General features: G+C 41.3%; 1 protein-coding gene and 1 long non-coding RNA gene across 3 annotated transcripts in view; one reads left to right on the forward strand and one right to left on the reverse strand.

Moving 5' to 3' along the window:
* The window catches only part of ALS2 (alsin Rho guanine nucleotide exchange factor ALS2), a 216680-nt gene that overhangs the window by 40228 nt on the left and 158893 nt on the right, over window positions 1-17559 (forward strand). The window lies entirely within an intron of this gene.
* LOC119717456 (uncharacterized) lies at window positions 7815-11435 on the reverse strand. Its single transcript, XR_005267007.2, has 3 exons — window positions 11039-11435; window positions 8466-8747; window positions 7815-8182 (listed from the first exon to the last, which is right to left on the reverse strand). It is a non-coding gene; the product is annotated as an uncharacterized lncRNA (long non-coding RNA).

The following is a 17559-nucleotide window of genomic DNA, read 5'->3' on the forward strand; positions in this document are numbered from 1 at the left end:
GCTGAGGAGGAGCTGTAGGTTTGATAGTTCTTGATTGTTATTTTTCTTCTCTGGATTTGTCAAATAATTGTTTGGTTTAGCTGCTTGTTTGTTTGTTTTTAATCATGCATTTCAAGCATTTGTATCTTGTGGCAGTGAGTTGTGCAGTTAGACTGCACAGTATGTGAAAAAAACTTTCTCATCTGCCCAATAGTAATGCATAATGTCCCCCCACAAAACATCCTTTGAGAAATGCTAAAAAAAGAAAATCCCTATCCATTTTCTCTATGCTCTCTGCGATTTTACAGGCTTAGATCATGTTTTCTGTTTAGAGACTTGAGCAATAGCTAGGTGGATTTATTGGCTTAGTTTGTTGCAGAGAGCTGGTAGTACGGGCAGAAGGTGAGATTTTTCAGGAACAGCAGTACAGTCCTTTTGGATCTTTCCATAAATCCAGAAATATTCCTGAAAACAGCGGTGGATCCCTCATATACCATGGAATAGATAGATTGCAAGTAAGGATATACATGGCTTAGGGCAGGAGAGCATATAATGTTAATTGTGTTGCCTGTGATCGATGAAAATTTGTGTTTGGGAGAGGAAAAAAGGTTGCAAATGTACAAATAAGTGTTTATATTTACAAACTGCTGGGGGACTAGTGGAACTTTAAAAAGCTTCATCCATCCAAGTCTCTCAGACATTGAAAAGGAATAAACTACAATGCTCCACTTTCCTTTTTTTTTTTTTTTGTTTTGATGCTAAAATTATGATGGGAAGAAAAATCCCAATAGACTGCAAATCAGGCTTTTGTTAAACAGTTTGGAAAAACTGCAAATACTTATGGTATCTCTTTAATATATTTGTTTGCATTCTAAACACTTTCCTAAATCTATTGCAATCACTATAGACAGAGTGTAGTAAGAGCAGAAACGTGATCATCTGTTGCAGAGTTGTTCATACTTGGCTGTCATTGGAGATGAGATTACATGAGTAGGAGCTGTCTGAAAGCTTAACAATAGCTAGTTTGGACACTGTACTGGTGAAAATGATGTAAAATGAGGTTCCAGCCAGAGGCTGTCTTCAAACAAAATACTGTATCTTAGTAGCCTGGAAGTTTAAGTTGCTTATGAACTAAAGCTTTGTGGCTACTTTTTACAGCTTTCAGAGACAAAGCCTATGTCCCAAATCTGGGGAACACAGATTTATTCAGAATACAGACTCTTCTGTGTTAACGGGTCTTCATTTGTTAAGTCCAGAGAGCACGGACGTGAGAGTTTATAAATTACTTGTATCTTTTAATTTACTTGAATAGGAACCTGATTTACACTCCAGATTCTATGCAGAAGATTTGTTCTGTTTTCCTTCTGCTTAACTAGGAAAGAGTGCGTGCATAAGTGTTCGCTTCTTTTATCTCCCCCTCTATAATGCAGTAGTTTTTCTCAACTGCCCAATTGAATTAAGAACGTACTGCATAATTGTTTAAAGATAAAAAGCTACCTTAAAGATCATTTAAATGATTTTTAAATGTCTCTGGCCTGCACATTGGAATCTGTATTATGTTGGGATCCCAGGTTCAAGAGAGTCTAAAGAGGTACATCTTGGCCAAATGGCCTGGGTGATTCAGTCAATGTGGTTATCAGGTTTGTTCAGGTATTGGAGATATGGGTGCCAAGGTGTTCATTTTTTTGTCACCCTTCTGCAACAATAGCGCATATGGGAGGACTTCAGTGTCTCTCTTCCATCTCCTGAAGCTGATGAGCTAACAGGCTCTAATCAGTAACTCAGAAGGTGCTTTTGAAGACATCTACAGATAAGCAGCTAAGCCAGTGAGATTTCACTAGAGAACTGTAATCAAAGACCTTTCTAGTCTATTCTGATTTTAGACAACTCCTATATTTTTGGCCCTAGTCCCAGGCTCTGACTCTGTTGCTGATGTTCTGAGTGAGCTGCAGTGGTGTGCAGTGTAGGAGCTGAGAGTAAATTAATGGGGTCTTGGTACCTTATCTCAAGGACTCGGAAATGTACCATGCTTTTTCCTTGATGAGGACAAGCGTGTCTCACGCCACCTCTGTGGCTTACGAAGGACTAACCTGGGAAGACCTGTACTCTTCATGGGCTGTAAATGATCTGGGTTCCCAACATGCCAGTGAGCAGGTGTGCAAAGAACAGAAAGGACACGTAGAAAATCAGTGCTTTCTTAAACAATGAATAAATGAGTTGTAGGAGTAATAGCTCTAAACAGTAGTTGTCTCCATAAATTGCAAATTCTTTAGAACTATAACTATCTGCCAGTTAGTCAGCTTCTATTTTTTGTAGACTCATGGAATGTGTTTATTGGCAGTTCTCAAAACAGGCCACCCTGTACTTGCCCAAATGTTTTACAGTACAGCAGGCATGTTGAAGCCTGTTCATTTTCCTTTACAGTACAGCCAATTGCTGCATCTGATTATTCTTTTCTTACATCCCTGTATATATTTCTCCTTGGCATTCAATCATTTCTTCGAGCAACTGCCATTGTAAACAGTGGGTTGGTTCCATGCAGTAGCAAATTTTGCACTGACATCAGTGTTGGTAGTTGCTTTTGAGCCCACTCAGCCCTCAGAGCCCTCTCAAAATGTGCAGGGCAGGACTTTAAGGTACCGGGCACTCTCAGCTTGAGCTGGAGTCAAGGCAGCATGTCAAGGTATTGCTAGCCAGTGTGCCTGCATGTAAGAATATTGGGAAGCCGAAATTTACAATGAAAAAAGATAAAGCTTCTGAAGAATGATCAAAACTCCTTCCTATACTAGCTCTTGTCTTTCCCAGCTCTGCAGCTAGCTGCAGCTACTGAGGCAATGCAGGGGTGGCTGCATGAACGAGGTTTTAACGGGAGCAGTGGTTGGATGGGGACTTGTGGTATTCAGATAAAGGCAAGAAACAGCACAGGCGGTCTTGAGAAGCAATTGGGCTGTGCTAGCCAGCAAAGCTACACCTTGCAGCTCTTTGTTTTTTGTTTGTTTGCTTATTTTTTTTCCTTTTTCTATGAAAATCTAGATCTGTCTTTTTTAAGTGACAGGTGGACAGGTGGGAAAATTTCCATTTCAGCTCTCAGGCTATCTTAGGGAGTCTTGCAGCAAATTTGAGAATATAGAATTCAGTACAGCTGGCCCATTTTTAAATAAAAAAGAGTTTGTTTGTTTGTTTTAAAAAAAAAGAAAAGAAAAAGGAGAAGCCTTTCCACATTTCTTGTCCATGGATGTAATGCCCCAGGTAGCTTGGTTTTGTCCTTTTTCTGAGCATCAAATATAATATTATTTGAATCCAGAATGTTATCCTGCTGTTTGTACCACATTTTCCACATGCTGTGGTGTTCAGAAAGGCTTTCCATTTTCCTTTACCCACCACCCAGAATCAGCAAGTGTCATGTCCAATCTGTCTTCCTGTGTTGATCTGCTTGCTGCATGATGACAAGTAGGTTGGGTACTTGGGAGCCTACTGGTGCTCCGCAAAGATGCATTGCGATGCACACTAGACACGGGGGCAGAGGGACAAGAAGATCTGCCTTCCTTGGAGACCCCAAGTCTGCAGCCTTTGAACCCTTTCTGCTGAATGAGAACCCTAACCCAGATACCTCTGTCCCAGCTCAAAAAAAATAATATTAAAAAAAAAAAAAAAGAATTAAGCATGGATTTCCTGCTCTCTAACTGCAGGTTTCTGTGTATAACAAACTACTCTTCAAATCCTGATCAGAAGGCAAGGCCTTAGGAAAATGAGTCTTTTTCATGATGAGAAATCTTGCAGCTTCTTCCCCATAACAGCCCGTTGTTACGGCTGGGGACAGCAGGATGGGTTAATCGTGGCCCCATTTCCTGAGGTCTCCTGCGGTCATGATTTGTGAATGCCTGAGAATACCCCTGCTGAATTCTAATTGTTTGTGGCAGTCGGCACATGATTTCAAGTGTTTGGTCACAGCAGTGTTCGTTTTCTGCTCTTTTAATCTTTGATGGATGTTGCGCCTGGCTTCACTGATGTGGTTCACAACACAGTAGGCAGTGATTTCCTATAAGATGTTTTGTCTCGACTACAGGGGTGTGGAGTCCTTCTACGATGACCAATATTTATTAATGACATCTCAAGGCTTCTAAAGAGAAAGCTCTGCCATAGACCATTAGAACCTAATCTATTCCAAAATGTCAGATGCAGTTAAGCAAGAGTTATCTAGATTGCGCTGAGACTTTCCTCATTAGTTCAGACTCCGATTAGAAGACTGATTAAAGGCTTTCTTTCTGTAGAGGTTCACTCTTTATCTCTGCAGATATCGTTACTATGCAAGATGTGATAGAGCTAGCTTAAGGCTCATGCAAATACTAAAACTCAAAAGTATTTGTGTGTACATATCTGCACAGTCATTCAAGTCCATACAGTGCACATGCATGTTTTTTGAAATGCCTTTGATCAGTAACATGAAAAATGTTCATTTCTGAGAATGAATAGGATTGTATTTTATTACACCTTTCAAACTGTTCAGCTGGTGTTAATAGTATGCACTTGTATAAAAGGTCAAATTTTCGTATCATATGTAAAGCTGTAGGATTAAGATTTTAACAGTAATTTGGGGGGTTGCTGGGATACAAAGTATTTTGTACAGAATACTTGGTATCTGAGATCATTAAGACTAGCCAAATTGCTTCCTGTGATTAAAGGTTGCTCTTGCTGTTCACTCTAAGCTACGTGATTGTGACAGTGCTGAAATATTTAAGGCTCCTCCTGATGTTTTACCTACAAATAGCATTAAGCTTTAGCATATGCCTTAATTTTCTTATGATATCACTGAATATGATGATTTTATATACAAGCTCTTAGAAGAAAGGATTGTTGATCCGTTCCGTGTTTGTATAGTGTTTAGCACAATAGGGATGAAGTCTCTTGATACTTCTGGAGCCAAGGTAATAAACTAGCATTATCAAGAAATAAAAGCATTAATGAGGCAACTGCCAAAGCTTCCAAATGATTTTGCAAGATAGAGTTTGTAAAGAATTGGAGCTTTCAACTTTTATTCTTGTGTATTTTATAATTAACTGTCTTGTGCATGAATGGTTTTACAAACATCTTGTAGGGTAATGATAGATAAATGAGAAAGTACAGACAGCTTTAAGAAATTGTGTGTAAGTCAGTGTTCTTATAAGAGGATTTGATTGTTGTTTTCAGTCTGGTCAGTATAACAACTAAACATTGGTGCCATTTGATAGCTTGGCTGTGCATATTTTCACGTGAAGGGGAGAACATAGTATTAAGTAGGGGTATTGGTCCAGTTACTGCAGAACAGATAATTTGTTAATTATTGACAAACTAGCAGGGAGACCACTCTCTGGTTGCCAGTAAGCATTACCTCACTTCTGTGAGGTTAACTTGTAGACCTTGAAAGGGATAGGAGGGGATGGGAGATGGACACGTACCCATTTATGTGTCAAAGTCAATTTCGCTAACTTTGTTCTATGACTAAAAAAAACTAAAATAGTTTAGCAGTTTAATTGTACATAAAAACCTTGTATTATAGCTGACAGGCAAGAGATCTTGTTTTTATGTTTTCATGAGTGTCCCTTATGTAAGTGACTGAAGGTCACCCTTTGTACTCATGGATTTTTGGGGTGATCGTTTTTGGGATAGGGTTGCCAGGGCTGCCAAAGATGGTAGCAGGGCTTCTGTGAGCTTCTACAGAGCTGTGAAGGTAACAACTAGTCATAGGATTAAAACAAATCTTTCAGCTGCAGGCCTGTCTGCTGAATAACTTCTAATTAGCTTTGCCAGTTTTATTACAGACTTGCTGTTTGCCCTCAGCGTCCTGTACTAGTGATGCAGTTGTTTGTTAGAGGTGTCTGATTTCTTTATATTTTAATGGTGGTAACCCCTTTTAGTTAAACTCGGGTCTTCTGAATCCCAGGCTGGTGTTCTTATCCCCTGCTATTTGTGACTTTCAACAAATTAATTTGAGCTAACACATAGAGAGGAAGAAAAATTCTCAGTTCTCCAACTGGTACAGTCCTAAACGCATACACATGCAGACACACATTTTGTAAATACTATGTACTGTTTTCTTTTTCCAATCTTGAGACTGTTTACTCTTCCTGAATGAAACTAATAGTGTGGATAGACAGCTGACCAAAGAAAGGGAAGCCTTAAGGGCTGTGACCACAGATTATTTAGATGTGCCACAGACTTGAGGGGAAATAGTTTTGTTGTAATTTATTTCCCAATCAGAGGTTGAATTCCGCCTTTCAATGCTGTTTTTCAGGAAACATCTACTCTGTGCAGCCAGAGGTTTTTTTTTTTGAGAACACCTGCAGCTGTTGATGGCTTTAGCTGGGCTTGAGAGTGTTTCTGAACATCAGGTCTGGCAGTCTCAGTCTCCTGGTAGGTGTGTGGGCTGGATCCTGCAGAACGTGTGCTAGTGACACTATGCGAGGCAGTATCTCTGCTTCTTGCTCCATGCCCTCCCAGACCCTGAGGGTATGCTTCCAAAATATATTTGGCAAGCTTCAACCCATGCCTCATCTAAATGCTAAGATCAACCTACTGCAATATTATCTCCAGAAAATGAGCGCAGAGGCACTCTAACAAGGAAATGTTGACTGTATCATATCACTGTGAGGCAAATCCTTGGCTCCACTCTACTGTTTTTACATTATTGCAGGAATAAAAAATTGCACATCTAGATAAATCAGTCACTTCTTTAACTGGTGTCTAAAGTTGTTTGATTCCTAAGGTGTTGATTCCTTCAGTGTTGGGAAATCCCTGAGTGGAGTATTAGAAAACCAAGATAGGGGCTTCCTATTCTCCTTCCCAAAGAATAAGGGATTTAGTTAGAGATGTGAAGATGTTGCCAAAATCCTCAGCTGCCTTAATTCTGTTGAGGTTGTTGGATAGTAGTGAAGTAGCTAATGCTTAAGCCACAGAATTCCAGGATCAGGGAACTACAAAGGGTGGTTTCCAGTCATACTTGTGCACAACGCTTTTTGTCACCTAGCTAGCTAGCTGTGCCCAAGCAGTTGCTCATCAGGGCTGCTATAGTACTGACAAGCAATATAATTTCCATCAACCCACATCAGAGTGCCATCACTGTACCTACACCCTGAAGTAGAGGGCAGATCATAGAATTATGATTTAGATTCCAAGTTGGAGTCCAACTCCTACGATGATCAGGAGAAAAGACTTTCTTTTCCATCTTCTTTGGACAGTTTTGGAACAACAGCCTGGTCTCTGACATTTAGTTTGGAGACAGACTTGCAGGAAAACAAAATGAACAACCACTAGGAAGTGGCTGGAAGAAAAAAACAGCCTATGTTTGTTTTGTAAATTGTTTGGTCAACTCTGACTTGTCTTCCAGTGTAAAAGCAAGCAATATTTAAGTATTTGTCAAAAAATATATCATACTGGATGAGGATTCTTGCTACCTGATGCTCATCTTAAGTTACTAATATCCTAGGTTATCAGAAAAATGGCACAGCTTAGTCTTGCTTAGTTTGAGAATTTACTGTCATAGACATCTGTGAACCTATAACTGGGTGTATATATAGAACAGATCAAGATGTAGGATGTTGTTAAAAATGAATAAATAAATTCTTGCCACAAGTTTGGGATGAACTTATTACATCACTGATGGTGGAGCCAAGAACGATTTAAGCCAAGTCTTCACAGACAAATCTGGTAGCAGCTCTACAGTATCTCACACCATCAGTGATTGCTGAATAAGTCTTGTCCTCTTACAAAGCCTTAGTGTGCTTTCTACCTCTTTTAAGGTAGAGCTGCTGCACTGCAGAAAAAAAATCATGTCATTGGCATGGGTGTAGCTTATTCGTTTTAATAGCAATGAGTTATGCAGAATACAAAATACTATTATGTAATTGCTCTGAATATTATACTAGGACTTGAGAAATATGGGAGCCAGAGTGATGAGTATCATGTGGGATGGCTGACACTTCCCTTTCTAATCCAAGGAAGAAAAAAACCTCAGCTAGTTAGCATGAAAACTTTTTTCCAGTTGAATAGAAGTTGAGAAGGTTTGTTGCTTGTCAGGGTTCATAGACACGAAATCCACACATGAACTGGCTCCGTTGATGCTGATGGCAAAATTCCAGCAGACTTTATGAGAGCCAAAATCCGGCTCCATGTGGGCTTCAAAGGAAGCAGCTCTCCATACAGCAATGTGTTTGAGAAATAATTCACCCTATGTAGAGACACAGAGACCATGTTGGCACCATTTAAAACCTTAGAACAGGTACAAATTTAATCATGATAAATGAACTATAGCTGATAACTTTCAAAGAAATGAGGGGAAGATTATAGGGAAGATGATGCTAAGAATATGTTTCAGTATTGGGTTAATTTTATTAGCAGCTTATTAACATCAGCAAACAGCAGTAGTCTTTTTGAGGTTTCATGGAGTGGTTGTGTAATTTAACATCTAGAGGAACAGAGCCAGGGGCCTCATGTAAGTTGTTGGTTCTTACCTACTTTCCTCCATATGCCATGATGGCTTTATGCAAGTCTTGGAGGGTATGCAACTTCATCTGTAGTTTTCTTCCATATCTGTGGCCACACAGATGCATTCTGCTACTGCCCATTTTCTATGAAGGCTCAGCCAGTTTCTCAGAATACAAAACCAGTGCACCCACCCTCGTACTGTAGGTTTTTGGAAGACACAGACCCAAGCAGTCCTTCATAATGTGCTTTGCATTTGAAGTCTTGCTAACATGGGAGTGACTGTCATGAGGCTTCCATTTCAAATAATCCTGAAACAGAAGGGGAAAAAAAGGGAGAAGGGGTAAAAGCAAAAGAAAATCTTTTATCAGTTTGGAGTTGGGCTGTTTGTGGCTTACTTACTACACAGGAAATTATTATTTCCTTACGTGCTTTCACCATTGTGGCTTTATCTGCTGCCATCAGCAAGCTCTGTTGTCTGCACCTAAGAATCACTGTACAGCACGGCTAGGACCTGAGCTATGCCCATTTAGAAACATTTTGGGGATACTTCATTTTTTTATGTTGAGACCAGAGTGTCTGATGGGCTATGGAATACAAGAAATGAAGTAAAAGTGCTGTTAGGATACTTCTGAGTGAATCTGAGAAGTGCTCTAAGTATGGGAAGCACTTCAGGGGCAGTACTGAAGACATGAAACACTTCCCTGAGAATTTCTACATACTAGCTGTGTCATGCATAGTATATAGCTGTACTGAGAAAGTAGTACAGATGTCTGTTGATAAGCCTGACTGCTAAAGCCATATTCCTGTCAGTACTCAATATGGTTTGTATCACACCAGTTCTTCAAGACTGGGGGGTCACAGACTACAGCAGTCATGTTGGTTTGCTTCATTTCATCCATGACTACTATTATCGTGAAATGCTTTTTTTAAAAAAATGCAAATTAATGGATTTGAAATGTAAAAGTAGAGGGATCAAATGTGTTATCAATAAAGCAATTGTAGCTCACTTTTTGATTCAGCTTAAATGTTATCTTTGGCTTTTCTCCTTGTTTAACTGATCTCTTTAGAAAGGGGGGTACCAGCTTCAGAAGCGTGGCCCTGGCCTCAGGTGGGGCAGGCAATTGTTATGTTATAGAGATAATAATTATTTCTGTAGCATTCAAATCAGGCCATGGCTTTTTTATGCTGGATCCTCTGTGAATAGATAAGTCTGGCCCCTGCTAGCTTGAGAAATTTCTCTTCACACAAGCCCTTACATAAGTCATCAGCAGCAAAGAGGATGTTAAATGTGCAAGAGAGAGGAGGTTAATGTAAAAAGACCTTAATATGGGGTCTGCTTCAAAAACTGGGGCTTCCCTCACAAACTTCAGCATGTTTGGGAAGGCAGCAACAGCCATGCATCTCAAATAGATTATCCTATCTTGACTGGGGGAGTCCATCTTGGTCTGAAATATCTCCCTGTGCACTCAGAGGTTAGAGGAATGGCTGCCCTATAAAGGCCGCAGATAAGATAGATGCTTTGCATCTGTTCTCCATTGGTGTGCCTTGAACGAGGTGTGTGAGAAGGGCTCTGATAAATCAGCTATCATGGATCATTGAGAGAAAAAAGTAATACTTGTATACAACAGTTTCTCTCAGGAGACTCTCTGGTATCTTGAATGCAATTAATAAAGTAGAGGTTTCCAAATTATTCTCATTATTGGGGTGTTCACATACTTTCTTTGAGGTAAAGTTAGTGTCACATTCTGGTTCCCACTGACCGAAAATTATATCTTAGGTGAATTTTTCTGATAGTAATGCTTAACAGAGGAAATGGTCACGGTTCTTCTGGGCTGTACAGCAGAGATTCAAAATTGACCTCAAAGTAGTGTCAGCAATTCACAAAGTTGATGCTTCCTTCCAGCCCTGACTCTGGTAATGCTGCTGTGATACAGCTGGGAGGAAAGTCTGAGGTAAATTCTTATCTGTATCCTGCACACTTTAGTATTTTGTTTCTTCTGCATAAGTAGGTTCAGAATGTGCTCCTTTCAGGAATAATTCTGACTGCTATTGAGTCAGGGTTAGTGTTGTTGGTATGAACTCACAGGAAAAAGCTGCCTTTGGCTGTGGCTCTGATGTATTCACTTTTCATCGCAACACTGCAGAGCATCATATAAATGAATCTGTTCTTTTAGCTCATGTGAAACTCCCGTGATGGTATGTACTATTCAAACAAAATATTTCAAATCAGTATAACAGATGTAGGCTCAAAAAACCCACAACCCTGCATACAAATCCAGAAACTAGCAGGTTTACATATTGATCTGGCATTTAATAACACAAGAAGGTTTTTTTTTTTTGTATAGAAGTATATATTTTTTTTGTGTCGTGACCTTCAAAACAATAATTTTAAGATTCTTCGGTTTTAGCTACAACAGACACATGTATCTTGTATTATATTGTCCCGTTGGTTATTATGGCATTCTTAATTTTCATTGCAAATAAATGTTGTAAAATAATTTGGCATTAAAATGATTATTTCACTGTAAGTTAACATTCCAAAATGGAAGAGCTTCAATCCCCGAGAGCTGTGGTGGTGAATTTTCTTACAGCTACTCACCTCGAGTTCATAAAGTGCTCCTAGTTTCTCCTGGTCTTTTTTCATCACCTCCTACTGCCGCACCTTAGCAGGGAGAGATTAGGCATTTTTCCCTGACTCCAGGATGGTCAGCAAGTTCTCAAAGATTACAGTTTGCCGCTGGAACTGCAAATTTACTATCAGAGCACTCAGCCAGATTCTTCGTTCAGAAATGCACTAGTTCATAAATGCTGTGCCTTGTCAATGTGCTACTCCAAAGAGCAGAAAAGCCAGACTTCCATCCTGTGTTTTTGAAAAGCATGAGGGTGGTCCAGAGCAGTTGGTCACTTTTTTCTCATCTATGTCCCATACACTTGTTCTCTCTACTCTGTTTGCTTTGCAACATCTCAGGATCTGTGAACCACTGCCACCATCCTCCTTATTGTGCTCAGAGGTTGTTTCTCTGTTGCTATGGTGGCAAACTGAAATTAAGTTCCTTACATCAGCCAGGGAGAGAGTGAGGGAGAACACAAGCAAGCACAGAAATACTACAAGGGGCAGGTTCAGATGTAAAGAATGTGCTGTCCTGCAGTAAATACCTGTAGCTGATAGAATGACATTATTTTTCCCAACCTGCTTTATTGTGACCTTTTTTTTATTTTATTTTCCTTTATGGAAGTCCTCCAGATTCCATTATTTGTTAGCTGAGAATGGAGAAAAACAGTATTACTGGAGTTGGAAGAGACCAGTTCTGGGGATTGTTTTGTAGAATGCTCATCCCCTGTGTATTTGTGTAGGTCTTTATGTAACTTGAATGACTTTGTCACTGGTTCTTCAACTCTATTTATGCAGAAACTTTCTGTAAGAACTTTTCACCTTTCTTAGGTAACTGAAGAGGAAGATAAGAGTCTCAGCCTCTCAGTTGTGTTCCTGACTCCTGCCATAGGGATCCTGTTCTTTGGGCCCCACGGTAGTACGGGTAGCCAGGACTTATTCACGTATTTGCTTCCTTCTGTGCTCAGATGTGCAATTCTTTACTCTCTTTATGCTTCATTTAAAGGTACAAGTTTCTTTCTCTTTAATTTCTCGCTAAGCTACTCAACTGCTGTGAGGATTTTTAGTGGGAACAAGACGGGTGGGGAGCCATCGCTGAGTACAGGCTTGCTCTGCTTTCAGAAGTGAGATGTGAACACAGTGTGTGCTTTTGCCTGGCCTTGAAACCAGGGTGGTCTGTCAACTGCACTTCAGCATCATCTTGTGGAAGTGCCCCCTGCTGCCATGTACAAAGACTTACAGCACACTACAACACTGCAACTTTTAACTTTATTTTATACGGTGTCTTTCACTCTCCATGTGCTCAAAGTGCTTTACAATATACAAACAGCAATAGAAATTGTACAAAAAAAAGTATGTCTTCAAACAGAGGAGCTACTTTCTTCAGTTGGCAAAAACAACACTTCCTGTAACAGAACAGCAATAGAAATGAGCCTGTGCTGGCAAGGCAATCCTAAGTTCTCTCCCCAGCTTAGGATAATTTTCTTCCAAGATGTACAAATGATTGTACCTCATGACTATAATGAGTTGAACCAAAAGTAAATTAAGTTAAGAAAATAGAGATTTAGGTGAGAATATCAATCTAAATTCACTACAAAGCCTGTGATTGATTCTCTGCTTTGCATTTCTGTAGCAACTCTTCTGCAAGGCTGTGCCACATAGTTTCTAAGCAGTGCTTAATTACATTTCATTAATGTTGTGGGAAGGGGATGTGGCAACTGCCATTTGTCCACTGCTTTTTACGATTGTCAGTTTTATTGGCGAGTCTGCCTTAGTTTATATCTAAGAAGGATATATATTTTACAAATAAAAATCCATCTCTGAGTGCTGCATCAGGTCTGTTTTAAATGCCATTAAAATTAAGTTGTGAAAATTCATAACAACATATCATTGAATTAGGCTGTCCAAATCTGTAGGTATGGAACAGCTATGGAAAACATGTATTGTCATTGAGTATCAGAGGGTGTCTTACTGAGACAGTGATTGCAGTGAGGAGTTTGCTTGGGAAAAATGAGTAAACTCAAAGTAGGACCAGATGCTGGTCCGAATGTAGGTGGGCTTGAGAGCAAAGGAGGAAACAATTTGAGCAAGGAAAACAGAAGCAGGACCTGAGGAAGGAAATGGAAAATAATTGGCAGCGCTAAGAAGCGGAAGGGGACATGCGGTGCTGGGAGCAGAGAGGGAAAAAGAAAGGACTGAGGCATGAGTGGGGATGAAACTGAAGGGGATGTGGGCTGCAGTGGTGGTTGGGGATGGGTTTGTTGCAGAGGTCTGTCAGAGAGCTGGACATGATAATCTGGGCTGGGTATGGAGCCGGAGGAAAGAGCACAGGGAAAGTGCTTTGTCTAGTGCAGCATTTAGCTCCCTCAGTGCAGGAGAGTTTCCTTTTTTTTGCACACTGTCTTCTGCCTCATCAGATGTGCATCTTCCACTTGGCTGCAACCAAGGATATGATGTATCAGAGTCCTACAGGCAGCTGTCATTTTTGCCTCAGAGCAGGTGTAATCCTTGTACTGCCGCTTGGATCCAGAGTATGTGTACGGGTCAGGGGGGACACAACACATGCAATTAGTCAACTGGGACGTGGATCTTCTGTGTGTGGGAAAGAGGGAAATACATTTTGGAAATGCACCAGTACTTCTTGCACTTTGTGTTTCTTGAAGGCTTCAGCTTACAAATTTAATGAAATCCCTCTTACCATAGCAGCACAAATGCCTGTGTGAACATAAATGTAAAGATTGTGTATGTTTGGGGATGATTATCTTTGGTGAGGAGCTAAGCAACACATAGCAGGAGTTGGAAAGCAATAGCCAGTGTTAAATGTCACTCGCCAGCACGATAACTTCAGCACGTCCGCGCCTCTTTGTAGCGCAGAGGCTGGCTTATTAGCCTCTGTAACAATACCATCTTGCACTGCAGTTCTGTTTGCTCTTGCAAACTGAGCAGGATCACATCTGCCCAGGATCTTAGATGGAGCTCTGCAGAGGTCACTGACATGCCGTGGAAGCATGTTTGTTCAGTAAGTGACACTTTCATCCCGATGTCCCACTAAGCCAGCGCACCAGAATGGCTTCCTTTGCCACTGTGCAGTATCTAGCTGGGTGTATGCATGTTTTAGACTCAAAATACAAAGTGCAGACACTCACTGTTTTTGATCATTGGAGATTTTGTATGGAACTGGTTATAAAACTGGGCTGTTAGCCCTTGTACGTTGCCAAAGTTGTGTTTAGATAACTGCTCTCTGCCTGTAGATATTTCTTCCAGTTCTTCCACTTTCCCAGGGCTAACCTAAGCTGAGTTGCAGTGTTGTTTTTCCCTATTTTATGAGGGTTACGCAAGAACTTCTGTAAAAAGTCTGTGGTGCCCTGCCTGAGAGGGGGTTCTGCAGTGGGAACAACTGCAGTAAGCCTGGCATTCCTATCTGCAGATTAAATCCAGAAGTTATATCAGCAGCAGGCAGGCAGCCCCTGATCATGGCAATGTAGTAACTGATCAGAGTTCTCAGGGCCACAGCAGGCCCAGGGACCCTCAAGTAAATCCATTCAGTGTCTGGTGAGACAGGAGCTCTCTGTGGAGGCACATGGTACATTTGTCTGCGCTACAGTTTGCCATATTCACTTGTGTTCTCCCACTTCTCAGCTGTGCAGCGCAGCCACAGAATAACTGTTGGCTGGAACTCCGAAGGGCTCTGGGAGACAAACTGTAAGTGTCACCTTGACAACAAGCAGCTGTGGACAACCAGGAGTCCAATTCTCCATCATCACCAACCTGAGCAGGAGGATTTTAAATTGGCTTTGCACTATCCGCTCTTGCCAATCTACTAGCATAAATTTGAGGGGCCCAAAGTTTATTGTACCTGTGTACAATATGTGCAGATGGTTAGGACTCACAGTGGGACTTTATGGCCACTTAGGCATTGTGATGGTATTGCTATCTCCTTTCCCCCAGGTCTTCTACGCTGTGGGAGAGGAATAAAAAGGCAATAGTGCACTGGACCCCAACTCAGGGCTTGCTAGACAGCCGGCATTACCACAGGGTATAAAAAGGCTGAAATGGAGACTGGCAGGGGGAGTCCTCTTTAATACGCCAGCAACATCTTACTTGTTCAACGCAGCTAACAACCCTGGGGGATCAAAGCAGTTGCACGCAGCTAACGTTGGCTACTCAGGAAGGAAGGGGCTTTCAGTTGGGAATGGTTTTTAGTAGTTAGGAACCTGTGCTAGGTTCAAACTGGAAGCCCAAAGATGAGAATGTCTGGGACAAGTCATTGTCCTGCAAGAACTGCTTCCAAACATTACTGCTCGAAAATGGAGCGGGCAGGCTACTGTGTTCAAAAAAAGTTTTGGTTACAGCCCCTTGTTAGTTTAATTTTAGTTCTTATGAATTGACATATGGCAGGCATGATTTTTAATTAGAGCTTTAGCTGTGTTTTACTGGTAGGACTGCAGAGCATTGTGGAATTTACATTAAGAAAAAAAATGCTCTGTCGGTGGAGTACAAGGCTGTTTAGTAATCAGAGTGGAAAGTTAACTTTGAAACAAATTGGCAACTGATCAGATAAAATTCAAATCGGTAACATTTGTGTTGGAAACCAGCTCAGATCTGGGAAAAGTGGAATCTAAGCTATTCTGCTCCTCTTGCAGAGGAACTGACTGGTGAATGCACTGTGCACATCAAAATTCATATGTAACACCCCCTACAAAAACAAAATTAATACTTTTGCAGGGTTGTCTGAGCACTTATCTGATTCCTTTTCACGTTAGTGTAAAAGTGTTACTTTGAAGAAAGTTTCCTCGCATACTTTCAAAAAACAAACAAACAAACCTGCTTTGCCAGTCAAAAACTAAAGGTCAAAAGTTTCCCCCCTCTGATTTTCTTCTGGGTATAATAGAGAGGTATCAGGAGATATTTTGCTCCTCCGGGCTTGTAACAGATTCCCATCTTCCCCGTTCATTGTGTGAGCTCTGTTGGGTACTGAAAGGGTTAATGGTGTGTTCAGGCCTCAACCAGCAAATGCATTTAAAGCTCAGTCCAGCGCTCACATGGTTTGTATTCTTGCACTGCTGGAGTGGTGTGTTCATGGCATCTGGTTCCCTGGCAACAGCTTTCATTGGCTCAATCAAAGCCTTTTCTTCTTAAGAAAGCTCCCACTGTGACACCCTACCACCACCACTAATCACCATCTTAACCGAGTGTTTAAGATGCAGCTGGTATGAAAAATAGTGTTTGTGCATGTGAGAAGATTAAGAGGCTACCTTGCGTAGTACACCTGCCCTGAAGAGTGCCCTCACTGGTTTGTGCTGGGCAGACTGGAGGCTGTCTGCTTTCCTGCTGGAAGAACTGAGGCATCAGTTCACGAAGAGTCTGCTTAGAAATAATCTTTTGTTAGGCAGAAATCCATAAACCTTTGTGTCTTGTGAATAGTCATTTCCTCTTCGCAGCTGAGATGGCGTTTGGGCCTCTGTGCTATTGACAAGGGGCAGAAGTGGGATGTAGGGGGGGGTACAATAAAATCCATATTGTCGAAGTTGAAGCTGTCTCCACTGACAAGGAGGAAGCAGGAGGAAGTCTCCACCATGTGAACGGTGTGAATTGGAGAACAATGGGAGCAAAGAATTCACATTAAGCCTCCTCAAGGGTTACATATGTTGGGATTTCTGGAGCTTCAGAGTTTGCATAAAAGTTGAGAGCCGCTAGTGGTCATGCCTGCCTGTGTCTGGCAGAGTTCGGGATCCAGAGTGATCAGCAAGCTTGGGCATTAGCGCACCTTGCATTGTGTTTCCACTGTTAGAAATGTTGTCCTTTTAAATGACTGGAGCTCTCATTGACTCATCAGATGACATAAGTTTTTCCCTTATTTTCCCATTCTTGGAGATAGCCTTGCAGGATGCTGTGTAACCCTCAGAGACAGTTGCAGTCCCCAGGAGCAATGCAGCTAGAGAGCAGAGATGTAGGTGAGGGTAAGCACAGGGAGAGACAGCGTGTGCACTGTAATGTGTGCATGCCAGCAGCTACTTGTTTATCAGGCAGAGCACACAGGCCAGACAGCCCCCTTCTTTGCTTATCTCTGTGTTTTTGGGCAGGCAGGTGAACACAGATTTAAGAATGGGGGCTGGAGAGTGCATCATGTTTTCAGTAGTACAGCTTCAGCCATAATATATGCTGCTAGAGAACACCAGTCTGAATTTGTGCCTGCATTGGTTAGGTTTTAAGGTAAACCACAGTCTCCTGATAGAGCCCTTCCTCAGGTTCATCACCCTTTTTAAACCAGTAAGTGATTGTATTCTTTTCAAGCTGGGGAGAAGGAAACCTTGTTTTCTGAAACACTATATGGTTTATTTGACACAGAGACTGAGGCAATATACGCCTAAGAAAGAAGCCAGGGAAGACAGACTTGTGGTTAAGCTACTATATTGAGACTTTGGGAATTTGGGTGCAGCTTCCCCCTCTGTGTGGCATTGGGAAAGTCTGGAGGTAGGCAAAAGAGGCAGTTACCAAGGGCAGCCAAA

This window comes from Anas platyrhynchos, chromosome 7, assembly GCF_047663525.1.
Source record: "Anas platyrhynchos isolate ZD024472 breed Pekin duck chromosome 7, IASCAAS_PekinDuck_T2T, whole genome shotgun sequence".
NCBI lineage: Eukaryota > Metazoa > Chordata > Aves > Anseriformes > Anatidae > Anas > Anas platyrhynchos.